We start from the raw sequence: 26,181 nt of genomic DNA on the forward strand, positions 1-26,181 counted from the left end.
ACTCCCAACTCCCAGTTTTGTATTCCAGGCAAGGCAGCCATTCTATCAGTGCTTACTTTTACACATAAAAACCACAACATGTTGGGGTACCTGGATGGCTAAGTCAGTTAAGCATCCAACTCTTGATTTTGGCTCAGGTCATGATCTTCTCAGGGTCCTGGGATGGAGCCCGGCTCTGGGCTCAGTGGGGAGTCTACTTGAGGATTCTCTCCTTCTGCCCCTCCTCTTGCTCATGCTCTCTCTCTCTCAAATAAATAAATAATCTTAAAAAAAAAAACAACAACCCCATAGCATGTTATAAGCCATTCACATTGTAAGCATCTTTCCTTTAGTAGAACGCAAAAAGTATTTCTTTATGAATGCCATCATTAAAAAGTATGGCAAAGGTGTAAGGGGAAACATGTCAGCAATGTGCACACACATCATGTCTTCTAAACCTTTTCTTCAAATCTTCAACTGTGTTTTCTGTGTGTCATCCAATAGAATGCTTTTTTTTTTTTTTTTTGGATAGCCATCCCCTCTCTGCACTAATTCCATCACTTTAACAATGGCAAATAGAACAGAGGTTTTTTCCCAATGACACTGACTGACATTTTGCCTTTTACTATTAAGTAAAAGAGATTTTACTCAAAAGAGATTTTTAAACATGTTTATTGCATTTAATAATAGCCCAGAAAAGTACACAACTCGGTACTGCATGACTTGAAATATTGCTTTTCAAAAAATTGTAGAGATTTGTCTTCATGCTCTGGTTGTGTAGAATTCCCATGTCTTGCTGATTATGAATGGCACATTTATATTATTATTAGCTAATACCTTAAGGCCCAATATACTCTCAGGTTAGTTGTTAACTACAGTGATCTAAATCCATATTCCAAGTAGTCTCTTCCATAAATTTGAACTTTTTTCTGTCTACTTCCTTCTCAGAGATATCATCATAATGGATCTCATATGAGTTGTAGGAAATTGTTAGCTCTGCCATTTTTCTGAGTTTGACTTTGCTTGCACTATTCATATTATTTTAAATCTGTGGGTTTCTTTGCAGGAATCTTTTCAACCCACTTCTCTGTTTTGTGAGAATTAGTTTAGTTAAATGATAATTAGATGATATAATCTATCTTTCTACCACCTGGAATACAAATAATTCATAATACCTTGTGATTCACTTGAAAGCAACCGAACCAGTGAGGGTGCCATAGTCACCCCCTCCCCTGTGGAGTAGAACCCCCTTTTCCCTGAGGACACCTTAGCTATGTTACATGACGTGAACACCTGAAGCAAGGGTTGAATTAGGGTACCTGTGTCAATCCATATAGTAAATATAGGTGAATCTTAATTTCTTTGAGTCTAAAACATAAATAGAAGTTTTAACTCTTCTTTTACATGCCAGTGGATCATCCTACACACCCACTTTGAAGACCATTGATTTAATCCATCCCTGCCATTGCCTCGGTTCCATGTGAATATCACCTAACTGGTTTCTGCCAGTACAACCTCCTCTCCAATCCCTAGCAGTACCACCAGTCTCTTCTCCATGCTTCTACCACCAGTGGCAGACATCCTGAGTTCTCTCCTCTCTTCTTTCCATGCTCCAGTCATTCAGACTTGAACACCCTGGAAAGCACTGGGATCAGAGCTGTAGGTTACCTCCAACAGTGCCCTGAGTCCTAATAGCACTGAAAGTTGGTGTTATTCAAGCATTTTCGGCAACCCAGAGGTATTTGGGATCTGTGTTCCACCCTCCACCCCACTAATGCTCTCCTCTGGGTGACTGTCACATAATGTACACCCACATCCAAGATGGGCATGGCAGGCTTCAAATACCCAATTTCTCTCTTTCCTTTTACAGTCTCCTGGGCTACAAGAAACCAAAATCTTCCCCCAGGAGGCGCTCTGCTTCTGAGTACTTTAGCAGAGTCTTATCAGATACATCCAGTTTTCAAACCAAAATGCCCTGGGGCCTTCTGTTAATTGAGTGGACTGAAATTATGGCATATGGTCTGACAACAGGCAGAAATAACTATATCAGGAGTATATGGTGGCTGGAAGAAGAATGCCCAAGGCAGTACTCCTGGCTGTGGGCACAGAGAGTATTGTGGCCACTGCCGACGCTGTAGTATAATGAGAGGACAGCCTTCCCCCCACTTGCTTCTCACTCCAATTTGAGGTTCAAATCCTTCCTCCAGGAATTTAAGTCTCTGGACATCAATCAGCCCTGAGCAAGCTGGAGATGGACAGAGGGGAGAACAGTCTCCTTATAGTTAACAGCCAGTGCCTTCTTTCTGAAATGGGTTTCTAGAAAGGAGAGTGTCAAATCTGAGTACTTCAAAAATTAGTGTGAATGAGAGTTGGGCCCTAGACCCAGAGCACATGAACTGGGTTGGAAATGGAGCTATTGTAACAGGGAGCAGAGGGAGAAGGGAGAGCTCAGGGGTAGGAGGTGTTGAGTCTTGGGGTAGCTGGAGACCTCGGCCTTAAAGAGTCACTCCTGTCAGCACTGCAGTGAAAGAAGGTCAGTGAGTGGGTGTTTGAAGCTTGGGCCCACAGCATATGACCACAGAATGCTCTCTCTCTCTCAATAGTCAGGAGGCTGACACTCCCCAGGACATGCCTGTGTGCTCATACGCACATGATCTCTGTAGTTAAATTGAAGTCTGGCAATTAGCAGTTCCCTTCCCCATCTAAGAATGGCCTATTGTCTCTGTCTTCCGTCCAGGACTCTGTACAAGATAATCCTAGGCTGTTGTTCCAGCTCACCACTAGCTCATTCCCAAGTCTGTATGTCTTTCATACTCTCCAAAACTCTACCATCAGCCATGACACCATTCTAGTGAGACTATGCAGTTGGACTTCTACAATGAAAGTCACAGCTTCAGGTAGTCTCGTACATTTAACCCATTGTCTGAACTGCCCCAAACTCCCTTCATCTTTTACCTTATAATTTGAAATTCAAATGTCAAATTCTAGCATGATTGTGGCCCTCTAGAATTATTTGGGAGGGAGAAGAGAGTGGTGGGCAGAGTAGACCCTCAGATGAGGCTGTGACCTCTGTCTCCCAGAGATGCAGTCCTCCCCCATTACTCCCCCAAGGTGCATATACACACACATTCCCCTTCGGTGATACTCATTCCCAAGTTCCCTCCTGGCAGCAGCTTTTAGCATTCCCCCATCCAGGCTGTCCTCTTCCCAATCCCTTGTTCAGAACTGCCTGCCCAACCATTCAGTGAGTGATAGAGTCAAAGGCTGAGCCAGGAGCAAGAGTATGTAGCTATCCTACCCTTCAGTGTCTACTTTCTAGTCGAGTGTCAGGCTTCAGACAGTACCATCAACACCCAATCCATCCTCACTCAGCTCAGTGGGTTCTACCAGGAACATCTGGAGGAATGGTAGCGGCTGAAATTGTATCAGAAGGAAGAATAGGAATTTTTCCAGTTCCGGAAATCTTGTTATTTGAATGAGTCTAATGATGATCTCACTAAGGATAAATAATACCTCTGGGTAAGGAAAGAGGACTCTGTATAAGAATTTGATTTGGGGGGCCCCTTGGTGGCTCAGTTGGTTGAGTGTCTGACTCTTGATTCAGCTCAAGCAATGATCTCAAGGGTCATGAGACAGAGCCCCACATGGGGCTTTGTGTTCAGTGGGAAGTGTGCTTGAGAGTCTCTCCCTCTCCCTCTGGCCCTCCTCCTGCTTGTGCTCTCTCTCTCTCTCTCTCTCTTGCTCTCCCTAAAATAAATAAATCTTTAAAACAAAAGAATTTGATTTGGGAAACCAAAAATTAAAAAATTATGATGTTGCATAACATTGTGAACATAATTAATGCCACTGAATTATACATATAAAATGTGCATGTAAAATTATGCACGCTAAAATGGCAAATGTTCTGTTCTACATGTTTTACTACAATAAAAAATTGAGAAAAAAAATCAAAAACTGAATTTTTAAAAAGCTACTACTTCAGAGCTCCACTGTTTCTTTGCATCATTAAGAAGTGTGAACAGGGCAAATGGCTCTTTATCAGCTATCCAACTATCCACAAACCTTCAGGAAAAGTGGTTTAAGAGGTTCTCTGAGGGAACAAAGAAGGAAGACTCATGTTCCACGCTGAAAGGACACAGGAAAGAAAGGAAGGCAGTTGCCAAAAAAAAGAGGATTAGTGCTTAAAGAGGAAAGAGAACACAAAGGTCACTATGACACAGAACCTCCTCCCAGGAATCTTCAGAAATCTTGGAGAAAAAAAAAAACCGCTAACAGCTCACGGTGGGCAGAAATTCTCGTTACTCATGATTTTTCTAAAGACTGAGTCTTTGAGAAAGAGAAAGAAATAAACTACTTGGAAGTCACCAGTACCCATCATCTGTCAACTGTTCCCCAAAAGTAAGTCCCAGTCACTGGTCCATCTGCATATTTCATGTCTACATCACATTCCGGGTAATCCTCATTTAAGCCAGATCAATTCCCAGTGATCTATGGCAAAGCTCAGATCCTTTATAAATAAACATAGCCAAAATGTGGCTTACCAATCATTTAGTATTCCCAAATGTATTGATTGGCATTAGGTTCAGCTGAAGGTAACAAAGATCTAAAATGAGATAAATAAAAGTTTCTTTCTCTTTCTTTCACTAAATAGTTCAGAGTTGGGAATTATGGACACTTCACAAATCCTCAGACTCTACCATCCCCTGAGTGTGGCCCTCATCCTTGAGGGAATTAATCCCCCTTCCTTTGCTAAGAGCCTATAGCTAGATCTTCAGCCATTATATATATATGTATCATAGAGCAAGAAAGAGGAAAGACAGTATGGTAGTTCCATTTTTTGTTTTTTGAGTAATGTCCATACTGTTTTCCATAGCAGTGTGCCAATTTGCATTCCCACTAACAATGCACAAGGGTTTTAATTTCTCCACATCCTCACCAACACTTGTCTTTTGTTTTCTTGAGACTAGCTATCCTAACGTATGTAAGGTGATATCTCATTGTGGTTTTGATATGCATTTCCCTGATGATTAGTGATGTTGAGCATCTTTTTACATACCTGTTGGCCTTTTGTAGGTCTTCTTTAGAGAAATGTCTACTCAAGTCTTTAGCCTTTTTAAAAATCAGGTTATTAGGGGTGTTTTGCTATTGAGTTGTATTACCATATGATCTAACAATCCCACTTCTATGTATTTATCCAAAATAATCAAAATCAGGATCTCAAGAGATAGCAGCATTCCCATGTTCATTGCAACAATATTCACAATAGCCAAGATGTGGATGAAATCTAAATGTCCATCCATGGATGAATGGATGAAGAACATGTGATATACACGTACAATGGAATATTATTCAGCCTTTAAAAAGAAGGAAATTTGCCATATATAACAACATCAGATGAACCTTAAGGACATTGTACTGAGAGAAATAAGACAGTCACAGAAGGAAAAATACTGCATAATTCCACTTATATGAGTTATCTAAAATAGTCAAATTCATAGAAGCAAAAAGGAGAATGGTGGTTGCCAGGAGCTGGGGGAAGGGGGAAATGGGAAGTTGCTAATCAACATATATAAACTTTCAGTTATGCAAGATAGAAGAATTCTAGAAAAGAAGAAGATTTCTAAAGAAGAAGAATTCTAGAGAAGATAGAAGAATTCAGCTGTTCACCATTGTTCCCATATATAACAGTACTGTACACTTAAAAATCTATTAAGGCAGTAAGTCTCATGTTAAGTATACTCAAAAGAAAGAGAAATAGGGAGGGAGGGAGGGAGGGCAGGAGGAAGGAAGTGATGAAGAAGGAAAGAAATGGAAGGAAGGAAGAATAAAAGTCAGAGGGCATGTGCCAAACGTCTTTTAATGAAGCCATCATATCACACTTCCACTTAACCTCCCACTGGCCACACGGAGCAGCTCTGTAGCATCACTGACCAATGACACTGGTGTTTCTTCTCTCACATATAACTCTGCTGAGGCATAGCCTTCCTTTCCAAATAGAATTGCCATAGTTTTTCATGATTAACTTGATGATACCAAGCCTAAAATCTCACATCAAAGAAAGCAGAGAAAAGCACCAACACAGTGCAGTTTAGATCTCCTCACCACCTCAGAACTTCTCCTGGTCAGTCTCAGTGTGCCATGATATCTGCATAGTTGGAGTGGCCACTCTAAGATCCAAGACCTCTGACTCAAGTGAAAGCCTTTTGGCAATTTAGGGGGAATCAAAGAAGGTATTTGTCTCTCATGCTAGGAAGGTAGGATTTCACCCAAGTAAAGTCCTGGTGTCAGCAGTTACCATGCTAATGTAGCATACTCCCACTTTATTAGCGTAGTGTCAGAAGAATGTATTTACAGAGAGAAATGCAGGCAAAACAGGCCCAGAATACCAGAATTATGTTATGCTTTACCTTCTCTTCTTGGGAAGCCAGTCTTAACTTGGCATGCTTTAAAAGTTGTGTAGGCAGTCACCTATCAAATAGCTATTGGGCATCTGGCAGGTGTCAGGCACTGGGTGAGCAACAGTGTGATCAGAACACAGCCCTTGGCTTCATGGAGGTTATCAACTAAGGAGCAAGACATGACACTGATCAAATGACCACATGAAAGCATGACTTCCAATAGTCATAGTTCTGTAAAGGAACAGTGCAAGACTTATAACAGGGCATAATGAGAAAACCTGACCTTCTTCTAGGTATGAGGAAGGAGAAGAAGGTTCCAGACATTGGAAACAGGATGTGAAAAGGCCCTGGGAGAATTTAGGGGAACAATACCTCAGCCATTTCCCTCCACTTTATTTCTGTTGTGTATTCATGATTGCTTATTCTAAGTTTACACAATAAAAACTCAGTTTCCAATGTCTATAAATTCTTTAGTTTACTGAAGGAAGTACCACATGGCCTGGGTAAATAAAACCAGATTTAGTGCTCCAGGGTGGTGTTTTTTTTTTTTCTTTAATTAACTTTTCTAAATCCTGTCACTTTTCCAACACTTATTAAATTTATAACAAAGCTATTTTAAAATTCCTAATGCCTTCCTCCCCAACCTCTTGTTGTGTTTTCTGAATATTTCCAGTACTGTCTCAAACATTCCTTCCATGAGAATATATTCTGAAAGTCAGTGGAGAAGAATGCCCTCCCTGTGCTGTTTTGTAAGCATCTTCATTTCTTCTGCCAAATTTATAGAGGAACCCACTAGTGCCAAACTCTGCAGCAACTCCAGTGCCAGGTACCACCCATCCCATCCTACTCCTTCCTCATGGGCTCTGACTTTAATCACTCATCCAACCTGAATCCATCCTTCTGCTCAGCTCTTCTCCTGAGAGCAAGTGGAATAAGATCTGGGTGATTCATGGTCCTGGGCTATTGTCTTACTTTATTAGCCTTTCTGTCTCCTACTAGCATTACCCTACCCTGCTTCAAATTGGATCTATCTAATCTCTACCTATCCCAACATGTCAGGTCTAAATGCATTGCCAAATTCCATACCTACCAAGGACCTCTGAAGTATGACAATGAAATCACAGTCTCTATCCTTACCTGTTGTGTCTTCCTCACACATCTCCCCTGCAGGAGTCCACCATTTAAACCTCATCCTCATCCTCTGTCTCCAGAGCTGGCTGATGAGAGCCAGAGTCCCAGGGGGCCTTCCCAGAGCCATCAACAGAATAGCACTATATCAGTAGTGTCTTAGTAGCAAATGGATGGTACATTCATGTTGGAATAATTGATTTAACAGATAATTTAATAGAAGGACTATTTACAAAGATGTGGGAAGGATGTAGGAAGCCATGAGGATTTGTACAACACTCAAGAGCTAGCAACATCAGGGTGTTACCTTCCCGGGCCTGAAAGGGCAAGTCTGAGGAGGCAGCAGTACTAATTACCCGGCAGACTTCCAATAAAGGCAGACTCCAAGCCAGGTCTTCTTCCTCACAGCATTACTTATGTATACACACCCCTCAGTAAGCCCCTATGCAGGGGTTAGTCTTCTGCATAGGGCTTCCCTGTCTCTAACCTGGCCTGTGGGCCTTCCTATGAACCTGATGGCTGCAGGCACCTGGCTGAGCCTACCTGCTCCCCCCACACCCCACTCTGGCCCAGGTTCTCTCTCCTCCTTAGCTGAGGATCTGGGAAGAGTGCTAAGTTACCACTTTGGCCCTCTGATCTCCCTTGCCTTTTGGTTAGCTGGTGATTGGTTCTCAATCAGACTGAACATTGAAGTCATGGCCAGTTCTTTTCTTTTAAAGATTTTATTTATTTGAGAGAGAGAGAACACAAGTGGTGGGCAAGGAGGGGTAAAGGGAGAGGGAAAAGCAGACTCCCAAAGCAGACTCTCCCACTGAGCAGGAAGCCCGATGCAGGGCTTGATCCCAGAACTCTGGGATCATGATCTGAGTCAAAGGCAGACACTTAACCAACTGAGACACTCAGGTGCCTCTATCATGACCAGTTCTCATGGCAACTCTTCAGACCCTCCTTTTCCAGACATAGTTTGGTTCAGCTGACACTTCAGGCAACTGTGTGCAACCTGTTTCCTAGGGTTATCCATCAAGAAGGTGGAGGGCCTTGGGCAGCCCGGGTGGCTCAGCAGTTTAGCGCTGCCTTCAGCCCACGGCGTGATCCTAGAGTCCCAGGATAGAGTCCCACGTCGGGCTCCCTGCATGGAGCCTGTTTCTCCCTCTGCCTGTGTCTCTGCCTCTGTGTGTGTGTGTGTGTGTGTGTGTGTGTGTGTATCTCATGAATAAATAAATAAAATCTTAAAAAAAGAAGAAGAAGAAGAAGTTGGAGGGTCTTTCCACCATCCCTTCCCTCCTCTGTGGGCCACTATTGTGGAAAACACAAAGGAAGGAGTTTTGATACTCCCAGAGAAACTTCAGTGAAATCACCCTGCTTTTATTCACTTGACATTATAGCGTCTCCCTCTGAGGCAGGGCCAGGGCAATGCAAACAACATTCACAAGCTGGACCCTTTCCCAAGGGTCCCCCGATCCTTTTGACAACAGAGTACTGCCTGCCGCCTCCCCACAACTGCTCCAGACATACACAGATGCATCTGAATCAGGCAGTCCTGGTTCTCAGAACACCAGGCTGTCCCACAAGGACCATGGCTGTGTTACAGTTTGGTAAGGGACAGCTTTGTCCAAGCAATTACTCCATAGACTCTTTTTTTTTTTTTTTTTTTTTTGAGAGACAGAGACAGAGAGAGCATGCATGTGTGCACGCTACTGATTGGGAGGGAGGGGCAGAGAGAGAAGGAGAGAGAGAATCTGGAGCAGACTCCGTGCTGGCACAGAGCCCCATGCAGGGCTCAATCTCCCAATTGTGAGATCAAGACCTGAGCTGAAACCAAGGGTCATAGGCTTAAGTGACTGAGCCACCCAGGCACCCCCTTCCACAGACTTTCTGAATATTCTTTCTGTTCAGCTGTCAGTGCCAAAGTCATGTGGCCAGATTTGTTCAATGCTCTCTGTGCAGTGGTTGGGATTTCAGAAAGTTGTTCATCCTTCTTATACCCCATAGGACTGTTCATTAGGTTTTTAAATAGGAAAAAAAAAAAACAAAAACACAGGAGCTGATATGAGACAAGTCCTCTTATATCAGCCAACATGGGCTAAGCTATAGCAAGCAATACAAAACAAATAAATGAGATAGAAAACTCAGTAGCCAAATACATCAAAGTTGCTTCTTACTTATATCACAAGCCACTGCAGGTCAGGTAGCTCTTCTGCATGGCTTTCCTCCAAACAATGACTCAGAGATTCATGCAAGTTCCATTCTACATTTCCACCATTAGGAGTCTCTTACTATTTGCTGTGTGGGAGAAGGGAGATGATGTGGCCAATAATACTACTAACACAGTGCCTAGAAGAAAACATATACCTTTAAATTTATACATTGAAAAATAAGAAAGGTTGATAACCAATGATCTAAGATTCTAACTCAAAAGCCAGAAAAAGAACAGCAAACTAAGCCCAAATAAAGGAGAAGGGAAGCAAAAAGGAGCAGAAATCAATGTTTAAAAAAGACACAATAGGGCAGCCCCGGTGGCGCAGTGGTTTGGCGCCGCCTGCAGCCTGGGGTGTGATCCTGGAGACCCAGGATCGAGTCCCACATCGGGCTCCCTGCATGGAGCCTGCTTCTCCCTCTGTCTGTGTCTCTGCCTCTCTTTCTCTGTGTCTATGAATAATTAAATAAAATCTTTAAAAAATAAAAATAAAAAAATAAAAAAGACACAATAGAGTAAATCAACAGAGCCAAAATCTTAATCTTCAAATAGATTAATATAATTGATAAACCCCTAGAAAAGAGCACCTAGTTGGGGCAGTCGGGTAAGTCCCCCACTCTTGGTTTCAGCTCTGGTCACGATTCCAGGGTTGTGAGATCTAGCCCCATGTCAGGCTCCTTACTCAGCACAGAGTCCTTGAGATTCTTTCCCTCTTCCTCTCCTGCTCCCCCTGCTCCTCCTCCACTCACACATGCACATGCTTACAAGCTCTCTCTCTCAAATAAATAAATAAATAAAATACATCTTTTTAAAAACCCTAGATAGACAAATCTAGAGAAAGAAAAAGGGGAGTAAGACAACACAAATACCAAAATCAAATATTAAAAATGAGATATCACTATGGATCTTACATACATTAAAAAGATAATGAGAGGATATCATAAACAACTTTATGTAAATAAGTTGATACTCTGTATGCCTGCATTTATGCCAATAAATTGGAAAATTAAGATGAAATATATGAATTCCCTAGATGATAATTTACCAAAATTACAAGAAGAAATTTTAAAATGCCAATAGTCTCATATCTATCAAAGAAATTGAATCTGAAATTAAAACTCTTCCCACAAAGAAAACTACAAGTTCAAATGGCTTCACAAAAATATAAAGTCTAAGTAATACTTATATAAACAAATGCATCCAGAGAATAGAGAAAAAGATATCCAAACTCATTTTTATAAGGCTTGCAAAACTTGATACTTTGATATCAGAAAGACATTATAAGAAAAGAAAATTATTGGCCAATATTGCAGGCTGGGAAATTTAGAGGAGTGTATGGTGAGCCCATTTGGTAAGCAATTAACAGTCTCCACCAAAGTATACTCTTCTGGTCTTTAAACACCTGTTTGGGGACGTCTGGGGGGCTCAGCAGTTGAGTCTGCCTTTGGCTCAGGGTGTGATCCCAGGTCCGGGGATCAAGTCCCACATCAGGCTCCCTGCAAGGAGCCTGCTTCTCCCTCTGTCTGGGTCTCTGCCTCTCTCTCTGTCTCAAATGAATGAATGAATAAATAAAATCTTTTTCAAAAATAAACACTTGTTTGTTCCTTTCTTCCCACAAGTAAAACATCTTCATCTGGTCCTTGTGGAAGACAATGCAAAGTCCAATCCAAACGCCATTGCGTTTCATAGTCCTCCCCATCAAGAACAGAGGCAACTTCTCTTAAACTAAAGACCTAGGAACTAAAAAGGCAGGTTGTCTGCCTCATACCCATACTAACCTACAACGAACAATAATGGATCAGAAACAGGATAGGGCAGCCCGGGTGGCTCAGCAGTTTAGTGCCTGCCTTTGGCCCAGGGCCTGATCCTGGAGACCCGGGATTGAGTCCCACGTCAGGCTCCGTGCATGGAGCCTGCTTCTCCCTCTGCCTGTGTCTCCACCTCTCTCTCTCTCTCTCTCTCTCTCTCTGTGTCTCCATAAATAAATAAAATGTTAAAAAAAAAAAAAAGAAAGAAACAGGATAACTGGGCAGCCCTGGTGGCCCAGCAGTTTAGCGCCGCCTTCAGCCCAGGGTGTGATCCTGGAGACCCGGAATCGAGTCCCATGTCGGGCTCCCTGCGTGGAGCCTGCTTCTCCCTCTGCCTGTGTCTCTGCCTCTTTCTCTCTCTCTCTCTGTGTCTGTCATGAATAAATAAATAAAATCTGAAAGAAAGAAAGAAAGAAAGAAAGAAAGAAAGAAAGAAAGAAAGAAAGAAAGAAAGAGAGAGAGAGAGAGAGAGAGAGAAAGAAAGAAAGAAAGAAAGAAAGAAAGAAAGAAAGAAAGAAAGAAAGAAAGAAAGAAAGAAAGAAAGAAGAAAGAGAGAGAGAGAGAAAGAAAGAAAAGAAAGAAAGAAAGAAAGAAAGAAAGAAAGAAAGAAAGAAAGAAAGAAAGAAAGGATAACTTCAATAAACACTCCCATTCAGAAAGGTTGAAGATAGAGGGCACCTGAGTGGCTCTGGTCATGATGTCAGGGTCATGATGTCAGGGTCATGAGATCGAGCCCCATGATGGGGCTCCCTGCTGGGCATGGGGTCTGAGCCTGCTTCAGATTCTCTTCCTCTCTCTGCCCCTCTGCAACCCCCCCCACACACACACATACACTAGTGCTCTCTCTCTCTCTCCAAATAAATAAATCTTTTTTAAAGAAAGAAAGGGGAAGACTGAAAGATCCAAGAGAGTCAGTGTTCCACAGATACACTGGTATCACAATGCTAAAATACCAATGGGCAGATATCAAGACTAGCTAGCCTGGGGCAGGGACTCTCTCATCTATTTTCCTTTGTGATCTAGGCATCAAGTTCTGAAGGGCTTCTTCCTGGACCCTTATTCTCCTTGGCTACATCTAAAGAGAGAGCTGGGGAGAATGCTCTCCCTAGGGACAGTGCAACTTCCTGCCAGAAGTTGTTTTAAGGCTTAACTAACGAATTTGGGCTTTTTACACAAACTTGTGGTTTCTTTGACAAAACAGTTTCCTCAAAAACTTCTTAAGTTTCTAATCTATTGGCATCCAGACTGTTCCATTTGCCAATACCCATACTCAATGTTCTTTTGTAAGACATAGTCTCCAAATTTGCTTTATTCTTTTGCCTTCTTGCCCCCAGGCTCTCTCTTTCAACGTGATAGTGATTTCCTTGAAGCTAGCTGAAACAAGGAATACACATTTAATCAAAGATTTTCCATGATTCACTTTAATCAACTAAAACATCTTCTTGGGCCTTTGTCATGCAAAGCCTTTTAAATTTCCATCTCTTACTATTTGGGAACTAGAAGCAGTCAGCTTTTCTAAGTCAACTGGCCTCAATATCCTGGACTTTGTCTATATCATTTAATTTCTGCTGACAAAACAGCCAAACATATTCTTTTTTAATTTTAAATTGAGATATACTTCACATACCATAATGTTTCCCCATTTAGAATGTACAATTCAGTGGTTTTTAGTATATTCACAGAGTTTTGCAACCATCACCACTATCTAATTTCAGAAAAGAAATATAACTGGGGCACTTGGGTGGCTCAATCGGTTAAGTGTCTGCCTTTGGCTCAGGCCATGATCTCATGGTCCTGGGATTAAGCCCTGCTCAATGGAGAGCCTGCTTCTCCCCCTCCCACTACCCATCCCCCAATTTATGTGCGTACTCTCTCTCTCAAATACATAAATAAAATCTTTTTTTAAAAAAGGATAAAAGAAACAACCATTAGCAGTCACTCCCATTTTTCCTATCCAGCCATCCCCCAGAAATCACTAACCTACTTTCAGCCTCTATAGATTTGCTGATTCTAGACATTTCAGATAAATGGAATCATATAATATGTGGTCTTCTGTGTTTGGTTTCTTTCACTTAACATCATGTTTTCAAAGTTCAACCACATGGAAATGTGAATCCATACTTCATCACTTTTTTCTTTGTGTGTATATGTGCTTTTATTCAAGTATAATTAACACACAGTGTTGTATTAGTTCCAGCTGTACAATATATGATTCACCAATTCTCTGCATTACTCAGTGCTCATCAAGATAAGTGTGTTCTCAATCCTCTTTATCTATTTCACCCATTTCCCTGTCTGCCTCCCTTCTGGCAACCACCAGTTTCTTCTCTGTATTTAAGAGTCTGGGGTTTTTTTCTTTTTTTTTTCTTTCTTTGTCTTTCTTTGTTCATTTGTTTTTTAAATGCCACATATGGGTGAAATCATATGATGTTTATCTTTCTCTGACTGACTTATTTCACTCAGCATTACACTTTCTAGGCCCATCCATGTTGTTACATATGGCAAGGTCTCATTTTTTATGGCTGAATAATATTCCATTATATATATAAAATCACTTCTTTATCTATTCATCTACAGATAGACACTTGGGTTGCTTCCACATCTTGGCTATTATAAAATAATGCCGCTAAAATAAAATAAAATAAAATAAAATAAAATAAAATAAAATAATGCCGCAATAAGTATAGGGGTGTTTTTTTTTTTTTAAGATTTTATTTTATTAGGATCCCTGGGTGGCTCAGCGGTTTAGCACATGCCATCGGCCCAGAGCGTGATCCTGGAGTCCCGGGATTGAGTCCCACATCGGGCTCCCTGCATGGAGCCTGCTTCTCCCTTTGCCTGTGTCTCTGCCTCTCTCTCTCTGTCTCTCATAAACAAATAAATAAAATATTTTTTTAAAAAATATTTTATTTTTTCATGAGAGTCACAGAGGCAGAGACATAGAGGGAGAAGCAGGCTCCCTGCAGGAAGACTAATGTGGGACTTGATCCCAGGACCCTGGAATCAACCACTGAGCCACGCAGGCATCCCAAACACAGGGTTATATATATCTTTTTGAATTACTTTGTTTTCATTTTGTTTTTAAAATATTAATTACTACTTTATTACTTTTATAGCTGAATAATATTCTATTATATAGATATAACATATTTTATCTACCCCTCTGTTTATGGACTTGTGGATTGTTTCCACTTTGGGACTATTCTGAATATTTCTACCATGCACATTTATGTACAAGTTTTTGTGTAGACATATGTTTTCATTTTTCTTAGAGAAATACCTAGAAGTAGAATTGGTGGGTCATATAGGAACTCTCTGTTTAACATTTGGAAGAACTGGCAAACTGTTTTCCAAAGTAGCCATACTATTTGACATTCTCACCAGCAATATATGAGACTTCCAATGACTCCATGTTCTCACCAGCACTTGTCATTGTTTCTATTTGATTATAGCTAGCTTGGTGGGTGAGAAATTGTATCTCATAGTTTTCATTTGCATTTCCTAATGACTAATGATGTCGAACATCTCTTCGTGTGCTTATTGGCCATTCATATATGTTATTTGGAGAAATGTCTATCAGATCCTTGGCCCATTTTTAAATTAGGTTATTTCCCTTTTTATTGTTGAGTTATAATCATTCTTTATATATTCTTGACACTAGACTTTTACAGATATATATGATTTGTAAATATTCTCTCCTATTCTTTGGATTTTTTCACATTCTTTAGAGTGCCCATTGAAACATTTCATGGTGTTTAATTTTGATGAAGTCTATTTTTTCTTTTGTTGCTTGTGCTTTTAGTATTATATGTTAGAAACCATTGCCTAATCCAGGGTCATGAAGATTACACCTGTTTTATCTAAAAGTTTTATAGTTTTATCTCCTAAATTTAGGTCTTTGATAAATTTTGAGTTAATTTTTGTGTGAGATTGGGGCCCAATTTCATTCTTTTGCATTTTGTTTTCCCAGCATCATTTGTTGAAGAAACTATTCATTCCTCATTGGAAGGTATTGGCATACTTGTCAAAAATCAATTGATCACAAATGTATGGATTTACTTCCCGACTCCCAATTCTATTCCATTGATCTATGTGTCTATCCTTATGCCACTACTACACTGTCTTAATTATTGTAGTTTTATAGTAAGTATTGAAATCAAGAAATGTGAATCCTCCAAGTTTGTTCTTCTTTCTCAAGATTGCTTTGGCTAACCTGAATCTTGTGCATTTCCATATGATTTTTAGGATCAGTTTACCAATTCCTGAAAAACTCCAGCTGAGATTTTGATAGCAATTATATTGAATCTGTAGATCAGTTTGGAGAGTGCTGTCATCTTAATATTAAGTCTTAAAATTCATGAATACGGAATGTCTTTCCATTTATTTAGGTGTTTAATTTCTTTCAACAATGTACTGCATTTTTCAGTGTACAAGTATTACACTTCTTTTTGTTAAATTTATCCCTAAATATTTTATTCTTTTTGGTTCTACTACTGTAAATGGAATTCTTTTTTTTTTTTTTTTTTCTAGTTTGAGGGAGAGGGAGAGAGGTAATCCTAAGCAGGCTCCATGCCCAGTGCAGAGCCCAAGGCAGGGCTCAATCCCACCACCTTAAGATCATGACCTGAGCTGAAATCAAGAGTTGGAGGTTTAAGGCACCTGGGTGGCTCTGTTGATTAAGTGTCTGCCTTTGGCTCATGTCTGTCATGGGATCAAGTCCCACAATAGGCTTTCCACTCCATGAGGGGCCTGCTTCTCCTACTCCCCTTGTCCCTTCCCCAGCTCATGTTCTTTCTCACAAGCTTTCTCAATACAAACTAATTTTTGCATATCGATCCTATATCCTGCATTCGAGTTTTTTGTGGATTCCTTTGAATTTTCTATATTCAAGAAGATGTCATCTGCAGAGATCATTTTACCTCTGTTCAAATCTAGATGATTTTTTTTTTCTTGACTAAGTCCTCTGGCTAGGCCCCACAGTACAATGTTGAATAAAAGTTGCAAGAGTGGACATTCTTATTTCATTCTTGATGTTAAGGAAAAAGATTTCAGGCTTTTGCCATTAAGTACAGTATCAGTGGTGGAGGTTTTTTTTTTTTTTTTTTTTTTTTTTTTTTATAAATTTATTTTATTTTATTTATTTATGATAGGCACACAGTGAGAGAGAGAGAGAGGCAGAGACACAGGCAGAGGGAGAGGCAGGCTCCATGCACCGGGAGCCCAACGTGGGATTCGATCCCGGGTCTCCAGGATCAGGCCCTGGGCTGAAGGCGGCGCCAAACCGCTGCGCCACCCAGGGATCCCAGTGGTGGAGGTTTTGTAGGTGGTTTTTAGATTACAAAATTCCCTTCTAGTCCTAGTTTGTTGAGCACTTTTTTTTTTTAAAGATTTTATTTATTTATTCATGAGAGACACAGAGAGAGAGAGAGAGGCAGAGGCACAGGCAGAGGGAGAAGCAGGCTCCATGCAGGGAGCCCAACATGGGACTTGATCCTGGGTCTCCAGGATCAGGCCCTGGGCTGAAGGTGGCGCTAAACCGCTGAGCCACCTGGGCTGCCCTTGTTGAGCACTTTTAATCATGAAAAGGTTTGGATTTGTCCAATGCTTTTTTCCCATCTGTTGAAATGATAATGTGGTTTTTGTCCTTTATTCTATTAATATAGTATATTACATTTATTGATTTGTGTATGTTGAACCAATCTTGCATTCCTAAGATAAATCCCACTTGGTATATAATACTTTTTACAGATGGCTGGACTTAGTTGCTAGCATTTTGTTGAGGATTTTTGCATCTATATTCATAAGGGATATTAATCTATAGTTTTCTCTGCTGGGAATATTTTGCTCTGCCTTTGCCATCAGAAAAATATTGCCACATAGAATGACTTAGAAAATATTCCCTCCTCTTATATTTTTTGGAAGTATTTGTGAAGTATTGATATTAACTCTCCTTTAAACATTTGGTAAAACTTATCAATGAAGCCATCTGTCCTTTGTTTTTCTTTGTGGCAATTTTTTTGATTACTAATTAAATCTCTTTACTTGTTTCAAATCTGTAATATTATTCTATTTCTTCTTGGGGCACCTGGGTAGCTCAGTTAGTTAAATGACTGACTCTTGATCTTGGCTCAGGTCATGATCTCAGGGGCCTGTGATGGAAACCCTTGTTGGAGTCTGGGTTCAGTGGGGAGTCTGCTTAGGATTCTCTGCCTCCCTCCCTGCCCCTCCCCACTGTTAACTCACACTGTCTCTCAAATAAATAAATGAATCTTTTTTTAAAATTTCTATTTCTTCTTGAGTCAGTCTCAGTCGTTTGTCTTTCTAGAAATTTGTTCATTTCATCTAGGCTATTTAATTTGTTGGTATATAAGTGTTCACAGTATTCCTTTATATTCCTTTTTTATTTTTGTAAGGTAAGTAGTAACGTCGTCCCCTCTCTCATTCCTGACTTTAGTAATTTGAGTCTTCTCTTTTTTTTTTTCAGTCATTCCAGGTAGAGGTTTGTCAATTTGCTGATTTTGTTGATTTTTTTTTAAGATTTTATTTATTTATTCTTAAGAGAGAGAGAGAGAGAGAAGCAGAGACACAGGCAGAAGGAGAAACAGGCTCCATGCAGGGAGCCTGACATGGGACTCAATCCCAGGTCTCCAGGATCACGCCCTGAGCTGAAGGCGGCACTAAACCACTGAGCCACCTGGGCTGCCCGATTTTGTTGATCTTTAAATAGAAAAAGCAAAAGAACAAAAATCCTTTTGGTTCTGTTAATTTTCTCTATTGTATTTCTACTTATATTTTATTTATTTCTGATCCAATCTTTATTATTTCCTTCCTTCTGTCTGCTTTGAGTTTACTCTTCTTTTTCTAATTCCTAAAGAAAGTTTAGATTATTGATTTGACATCTTTTTTCTCTTTCAATATAAGAGAAGAGCTACAAATTTCCCTTGTACTGCTTTCATTATATCCTGTAAGCTTTAGTATGCTATGTTTTCATTTTTATTCATCTCAAAGCATTTTCTAATTTCCCTTTGGTTTCTTCGACCATTGATTATCCCGAAGAAATATGTTTCATTTCCACGTTTATGAATTTCCTTCTGTTTTTTATTTCTAATCTCATTCTTTTGTGGTCAAGGAACATATATTATTCTAAACCTTTTAAATGCATTGAGACTTGTTTTATGGCCTGACATATAGTCCATTATAGAGAATGTTCTATGTGCACTTGAGAAGAATGTATTTTATGATGTTGTTGATTGGAAGTTTTTTTTGCTGTCTATTGTATTAGGTTTAATTTGTTTATATTGTTGTTCAAGTCTCTACATCCTTTTTGATCTTTTAAGTCCCCTGGATATCCTATCCATTAATGAGAGTGGGGTATTAAAGTCCTCATCTCTTATTGTAGTATTGTCTCTCTTAGTTCTTTTAGTTTTTGCTTTGTGTATTTTGGGGCTCTGTTGTTCGATGCACATGTGTTATAATTTTTATACCTAAAAAAAAATTTTTATACCTTCTTGATTGGTTGATTCTTTTGCAATTAAAAAAAAAAACTAAATCTGTTCTTCTCTGTTTCTAGTAACAATTTTTGTCTTAAAGGTTTTTTTCCCCCCTAATATTAGTGTAGCCATTCCAGCTTTCTTTTGGCTACTATTCGCATGGTATATGTTTTTCCATCCTTTTACTGTCAACCTATTTCTGTCTTTGAATCTAATATGCATCTCTTGTACACAATACATAGTGGATCGTGGGTGTCTGTTTGTTTGTTTGCTTTCTTTTTACCCATTCTGACAGTCTCTGGACAATTTTATTCTGAGGCCATCTTTTTCTTGTGAAACTTTGTGAGGTGCAACCCATAGTAGCCAACATGCACCACTAATGTTCTGTTTTTTCATTTCTTCTCCTAGAGATGTCATGTAAGTAAACATGCATTCTGCCTCCCAAGTTAGAGCAGTTGATAATGTTTCAGCACCACAGAACATGCACTGAGACATTACCAGTCTCCAACGTTAGTTTTCCTCTCAGACCATTAAGCTGTTAGAGCAGTGCCCTACTTTGAGATACCAATTTGTGTATTTGTACAGATCTTCCTTAACTTACAGTGGGGCTATGTCCCAATAAATGCATTGTAGGTTGAAAATATTATCAGTCGAGGGGCACCTGGGTGGCTCAGTGGTTGAGCATCTGCCTTTGGCTCTGGTCATGATCCCGGAGTCCTGGTATCGAGTCCTACATCAGGCTCCCAATAAGCAGCTTGCCTCACCCTCTGCCTATGTCTCTGCGTCTCTCTCTGCATCCCTCATTAATAAATAAATAAAATCTTTAAAAAAAAAAAAAGAAACTATCATGAGTCGAAAATGTATGTCCTACATAACAGCTTAGCCTAGCGTACCTTAAATGTGCTCAGATTGCTTACATTAGCCTACAATTGGGCAAAACCAACTAATGTAAAGCCTATTTTATAATAAAGTGTTGCATACCTCATATAATTTATTGAATACTGTACTGAAAGTGAAAAACAATGGTTGTAAGTGCATCAGTTGTTTCCCCTACTGATTGCATGGCTGACTGGGAGCTACAGTTCATTGCCACTGCCTAGCATCACAAGAGAGTATTGTACTACATATTGCTAGCCTGGGAAAAGATCAAAATTCAAAGTATGGTATCATTTTTACACCATCATAAAGTCAAAAAAATTCTAAGTTGAACTATCGTAAGACAGGAACTGTCTACACAATGTTTATATTACAGTATGATAAGATACAGTATGATAATAAACCCCAAAATCTAAGTGGTCTAACCTAACAAAAGTTTATTTCCCACTCATGTCACCATCCAATGCAGGTCAGATAACTGTGACTCTCTCCAAGCAGCACCAAGCAACTTACATGTGGCAATTTTGCCATCTCTGAGATCTTCACTTTCTGAAACCATAGGCCGGAGAGATAAATTGGCTGATAGTGCGGGGAGTATTGAAAATAACACATATCACTTCAGCTTGCACCTAATGGGCCAGACATAGTCACATGGCCCCAAGTCAACTACAACGGAGATGGAAACTTTACAGGAACACTAGTAGTCTCCACCATACTCTTGTCCCCTAAACATATCAGAATTTCACCTTCAAAACGGCCAGAATCCACTATTTTATAAATAAGGCCATTCAGAACTGGAAGGAGTATCATGGTTAAGTTAAGGGGTGGGTTCTGGAGTCAGGCTGTCTGGGTTCAAATCTTAAATCTACTACTTAATAATTACGTCACCGAAGACACCAAATTAACCTCTATAAGCTTCTGTTTGCTCATCCTGTAAAGTGGGATTAAGTAGTACCTACTTTTAGATCTACTGTCAAGGTGAAATGAGGCAACCTATGTAAAAACAGCACAGTACCTTGCACACAATAAGTATATGACAGATGTTACCAATTATTAGTTTAAAAGCTGGAAAATAATGAGACAGAAAATAAAACCATACAGTGAATGCTATTGCTGTTAACATTTTCCTCTGCTTGCCTGATTGGAAATGTGTTTGGGAACTCTGAGCAGTGGCAGGAAAGTACATGGCCAGACAGACAAGGCGCTAATGGGCTTATTTATATGAGATGAACAGCGTCTGATAATGGCATTAGCTCTTACAAGTGCATGGTCCAAGCCAGAGAATGCTCCCTGAGGACCTAGAGAGGAAAAGCTTAATTGGAGTGCAATTTAAATCTCATCACAACTCTACCCGAAGAATAGAGCTGCCAGCACAGTGGCAAGAAGCTTGGACTCCACTTTGACTGCTTCTGATATTCCAAACCACATGGCTCTGCCAAGCCCAGGATGAGGGGCCAGAGGGAGCCCAGTAAGTGCGAATCTATCGCTTTCACTCTGAGGGAACTGGACTATGTGCTCTTGTTGCTGCTCCAGCTAAGAGATGAATTCGCAAGGAGCTCAGAGAAATAGAGTACTCACCTGAACTGAGTGTGGTCAATCCGGGTCTTCATCTGAGAGGTATTTGAATTCAGGGTCCTCATCTGAGAGGTGATAAGAGCACAGTTGTTAAAATCATAGGTTCTGGAGTCAAACTGACTGAGTTCAAACCCAACTCTGACCCTGAATTAGCTGTATGAATCTAAGCTAGTCATTACTCCAAACCTACAGGTTTTTAATCCATAAGCTGGGATTTATATTATTTTGTTGGTTGTCTTCTATTCGCCTCTCCATATTCACTCTCCCTCCTTCCCTGCACACCTTGACTTATGTCCTAGGAGGCTGGCCTATAAGAACCGAAACAAGGGGGGCACCTGGGTGGCTCAGTGGTCGAGCATCTGCCTTTGGCTCAGGTGATGATCCCAAGGTCCTGGGATCCAAGGTCCTTAATTCCTGGACCTTGGGATCAAGTCCCGCATCCAGTTCCCCACAGGGAGCCAACTTTTGCCTCTATGTCTCTGCCTTTCTCTGTGTATCTCTCATGGATAAATAAATAAAATCTTTAAAAAAAAAAAAAAAAAGAACCAAATCAAGGGACTCTACTGCTCTCTGGCTTCTGGCTGTCCAAAAAATTGTCAGGTGAGAAGAATAAAATCTTGGTATTTATTTCCCTAGACCCCACACTGCTGGATTACTGCAGGTTGGTTGGTACCCTCTCCCAAAGACCACAGCCTTTTCTTTATAGCTTTTCCACAGGGTCCAAAAACCACTATGTCATCTTTCCTCTTCAGGCCTGGCATGGTAACAGCTACCCACTATCACTAGCCCCAAGATACTCTAATATCCCTTGTTGCTTACACTAAACTCTTCCTATTTGATCCCCCTTAAAAAAAAAAAAAGATTTATTTATTCATGAGAGACACACACACAGAGAGAGAGAGGCAGAGACAGAGGCAGAGGGAGAAGCAGGATCCATGCAGGGAGCCTGATGTGGGACTCCATCCCCGGATTCCAGGACCACACCCTGAGCCGAAGGCAGGCACTAAACCGCTGAGTCACGAGAGATCCCTTTATCCCCTTATTAAGTGTTCTTCAGTTACCCACTTTTGAGTGCCAAGACCTAGACTGGGAAAACTACACGCTTTTAGTAGATATATCTTTGGGTGGCTAACTGGTTCACAGTGACTCCCTTTCTCTGAGAACAGCCCTTATACAAACGTAGGCATCCCTTTATTACATGTCCCTTCAAACGGATTGGTTCGAGGAGAGATAACTGACTCAAGGTGAGCTAATCAGAGCTAATTTTGGGACAAAGATAGCAGCAACTAGCATCCAGTAGGACTGCACCAGATTTATCCCCAAATTTACCTTCTAAAAAGCCTACGAAAGGGCAGCCTGGGTGGCCCAGCAGTTTAGCGCTGCCTTTGGTGGCAGCTATTATGGTAAGCTCCCAGTAATCTGCAGCATTTATTTTCTATAAAAGTGGAACTAATAAGAGAATAGGAAGACAAGCCACAGATTGGGAGAAAATATTTACAAAAGACACATCTGATAGAGAACTATTATCCAAATTATATAAAGAACTCTTAAAACTCAACAATAAGAAAATGAACCCAATTTAAAAATGGGTAAAAGACATTAACAAGTATCTCACCAAATACAGATGGCAAATAAGCATATAAAAAGATGTTCAACATCACATTTCATTAGAAAATTGCAAATTAAAACAACGATAAGAGGCACCTGGGTGGCTCCGTTGGTTAAGCAGTTAAGCAGCTACCTTCAGCTCAGGGCATGATCCCAAGGGTCCTGGGATGAATCAAGCTCCCTGCTCAGTGGGGAGCCTGCTTCTCCCTCTCCCTCTGCCTCTCCCCCCTGACCATGCTCTCTCTTTCTTAAAAATAAATAAATAAAAATATTTTAAAAAATAAATGAGATACCACTACATGTCTATTAGAATGGCCAAAATCCAAACACTGACCACACTAAACACTGGCAAGGATGTGGAACCACCAGAACTCTCATTCATTGCTAGTGGGAATGTCAAATGGTACAGCCACTTTGGAAGACCATTTACACTTTTTTACAAAATTAAACTTACTCGTATTATACAATCCAGTAGTTGTGTTTTCCCACGTGAGCTGAAAAAGTCCACACAAAAACCTGCACACATTTATAGCAGCTTTGTTCATAATTGCCAAAATTAGAAAGCAACCAAGGAATCCTTCAGTAGGTGGACGCATAAGTAAACTGTGGTCCATCAGTCCAATGGAATAGTATTCAACTCTAAAAAGAAATGAGGGATCCCTGGGTGGCGCAGCGGTTTGGCGCCTGCCTTTGGCCCAGGGCGCGATCCTGGAGACCCAGGATCGAATCCCACATCGGGCTCCCGGTGCATGGAGCCTGCTTCTCCCTCTGCCTGTGTCTCTGCCTCTCTCTCTCTCACTGTGTGCCTATCATAAATAAATTTTTAAAAAAAGTATAAAAAAAATAAAAATAAAAAAATAAAATAAAAAGAAATGAGCTATTAAGCCATAAAAAGACATAGAGGGAAAAATGCATATTTTTTCAAATGTATATTATTAAATAAAGAAGCCAATCTGGAAAAGCTATATATATTATATGATTCCAACTACGTGACATCCTAGAAAAGGCAAAAGAATGGAGACAATAAAAAGATTAGTGGTTTCCAGGGCTTGGGCTGAGGGGTAGGAATAGTCAGAACATAGAGGGATTTTAAGGCAGTAAAACTACTCTCCATGATACTATAAGGGTGGATACGTGTCATCATGTCATTACCATTTGTCAAAACCCATAGAATGAACACCACCAAGAGTAAACACTAAAGTGTGGACTTTGGGTGATTATGATGTGTCACTGTAGGCTCATCAGATATAACAAATGAACCACTCTGGTGGGGGATGTTGATAGCGGGAAAGATGGGTGAAGGCGGGGGTTTACGGGAATTCTCTGTACTTTCCATTCATTTTGCTGTGAACCTAAAACTTCTCTAAAGAAGGAACAGGCATGCCTGTGTGGCTCAGTGGTTGAGCATCTGCCTTTGGCTCACGGAGTCCTGGGATTGAGTCCCACATCAGGCTCCCTGCATGGAGCCTGCTTTTCCCTCTGCCTACATCTCTGCCCCTCTCTGTGTCTCTCATGAATAAATAAGCAAAATCTTAAAAAAAATTAAAATATATAAAAAAGGAAACTTGTTGATTTTTTTAAGTGGAAAAAAGGTGGAACTAATAATTTCTTCACAGATTTTGTGAAAACTAAATGAATCCATGTGGTCTCTACTAAACTCTGATAGGCCCGCATAGGACTCAGGTCTAAAAAGTTAATCTGGACAAATATCAACCTGTTCTAATGTCCTGCAAGAGAGATAATGTTAACATTGTCGGAGATCCCTGGGTAGCTCAGCGGTTTAGTGCCTGCCTTTGGCCCGGGGTGCGATCCTGAAGTCCTGAGATCAAGTCCCACATCGGGGTCCCTGCGTGGGGCCTGCTTCTCCCTCTGCCTGTGTCTCTGCCTCTCTCTGTCTTTCATGAATAAATAAATAAAAATCTTTTAAAAAAAAAAATAAATATTAGCTATTCCTATATAAACAGTTCTTTATAAAAAAAAAAAAACACATTGTCACAGACTGGGGCACCTAGGTGACCCAGTTGGTTAAGCGTCTGACTCTTGATCTCAGCTTGGGTCTTGACCTCAGAGGCATGAGTTCAAACTCTATGTTGGGCTCCATGCTGGGCATGGAGGCTACTTTTAAATAAATAAATAAATAAATAAATAAATAAATAAATAAATAAATAAACAAACAAACAAATAAGTATTAAGAACAATAACAATGTCATAGACTGGTATAGTCCAGGAGTGGACATGATACTTGGTCTGTTTGAGTTTCCTCATTTGGAAACTGCTCTCTCCCTCTCCCAAAGGAGTCACGTGAGACTGTCAATCAAGTCATGAAGAAGCAACTGATTAAGTAAGCCTGAGAGAGCACTCTGTCCCCTGGTCACAGGGAAACTCCAGATACCAAAGCAAAGACCAATTAGAGTTCTTCTGCAGAATCAGCTGAGTTACAAGGAGTCGTCTCTCTTAAGGTCATAAACTGAAGGATAATTAAAGCCTGCAGTCTCTGAGATTCTTTCCACATGTGGGGAAAGTGTGCTAGAAAAGAAATCCAGCATAGAAGAAAGCCAGCCAAAGAGAAAGAGGAAAACAGAGAAACAGATTCCTGGTGAATTTGAAGCCTTCTTCATTCAGCTATGCCTGAAGCTGGAACCTTTTCATTTGCCTATGCTGATTTGAGATGGATACCTGTTATTTGCAGGTGTAAGATAATCCTATCATTATAGAAGCCTTTCTTCTAAAAAGTTTAGATACTTTCAGAATGATTTTTGTGTGTTTTTTTTTAAGATTTATTTATTTATGACAGACATAGAGAGAGAGGCAGAGACATAGGCAGAGAGAGAGAAGCAGACTCCCTAAAGGGAATCAGATGTGGGACTCAATCCCAGGATCTGGGATCCAGCATCAAGCTCTGAGCCAAAGGCAGATGCTCAACCACAGAGCCACCCAGGGGTCCCAATTTCCTTTGTCTTAATAAAAGTCCTGAGAAATGATTAGCTACAGAAATTTTTCTTTTCGTTCTTCTGGTAAAAAAAGCTAACATATTAAGAAACTTTTTCAAATTTATATAGCAAGTCAGTGTTGGTGCCAAGTGTAAAACAACCAGTCCCATCAGTTCCTAATTATGACTTTTG

General features: G+C 40.3%; 1 protein-coding gene across 1 annotated transcript in view; it reads right to left on the reverse strand.

Annotated features, from left to right (window-relative positions):
• The window catches only part of AMPD3 (adenosine monophosphate deaminase 3), a 75,178-nt gene extending 51,530 nt beyond the window's left edge, over positions 1–23,648 (reverse strand). Inside the window, exons 1-3 of the mRNA XM_077866500.1 lie at positions 23,514–23,648; positions 21,455–21,516; positions 91–263 (exon numbers count right to left, since the gene is read on the reverse strand). The gene's annotated coding sequence lies outside the window, so the exon portion shown is untranslated. The remainder of the gene's footprint in view (positions 1–90; positions 264–21,454; positions 21,517–23,513) is intronic.
• Positions 23,649–26,181: the final 2,533 nt, after the last annotated feature.

This window comes from Canis aureus, chromosome 23 (genome assembly GCF_053574225.1).
Source record: "Canis aureus isolate CA01 chromosome 23, VMU_Caureus_v.1.0, whole genome shotgun sequence".
In the NCBI taxonomy this organism is placed as follows: domain Eukaryota; kingdom Metazoa; phylum Chordata; class Mammalia; order Carnivora; family Canidae; genus Canis; species Canis aureus.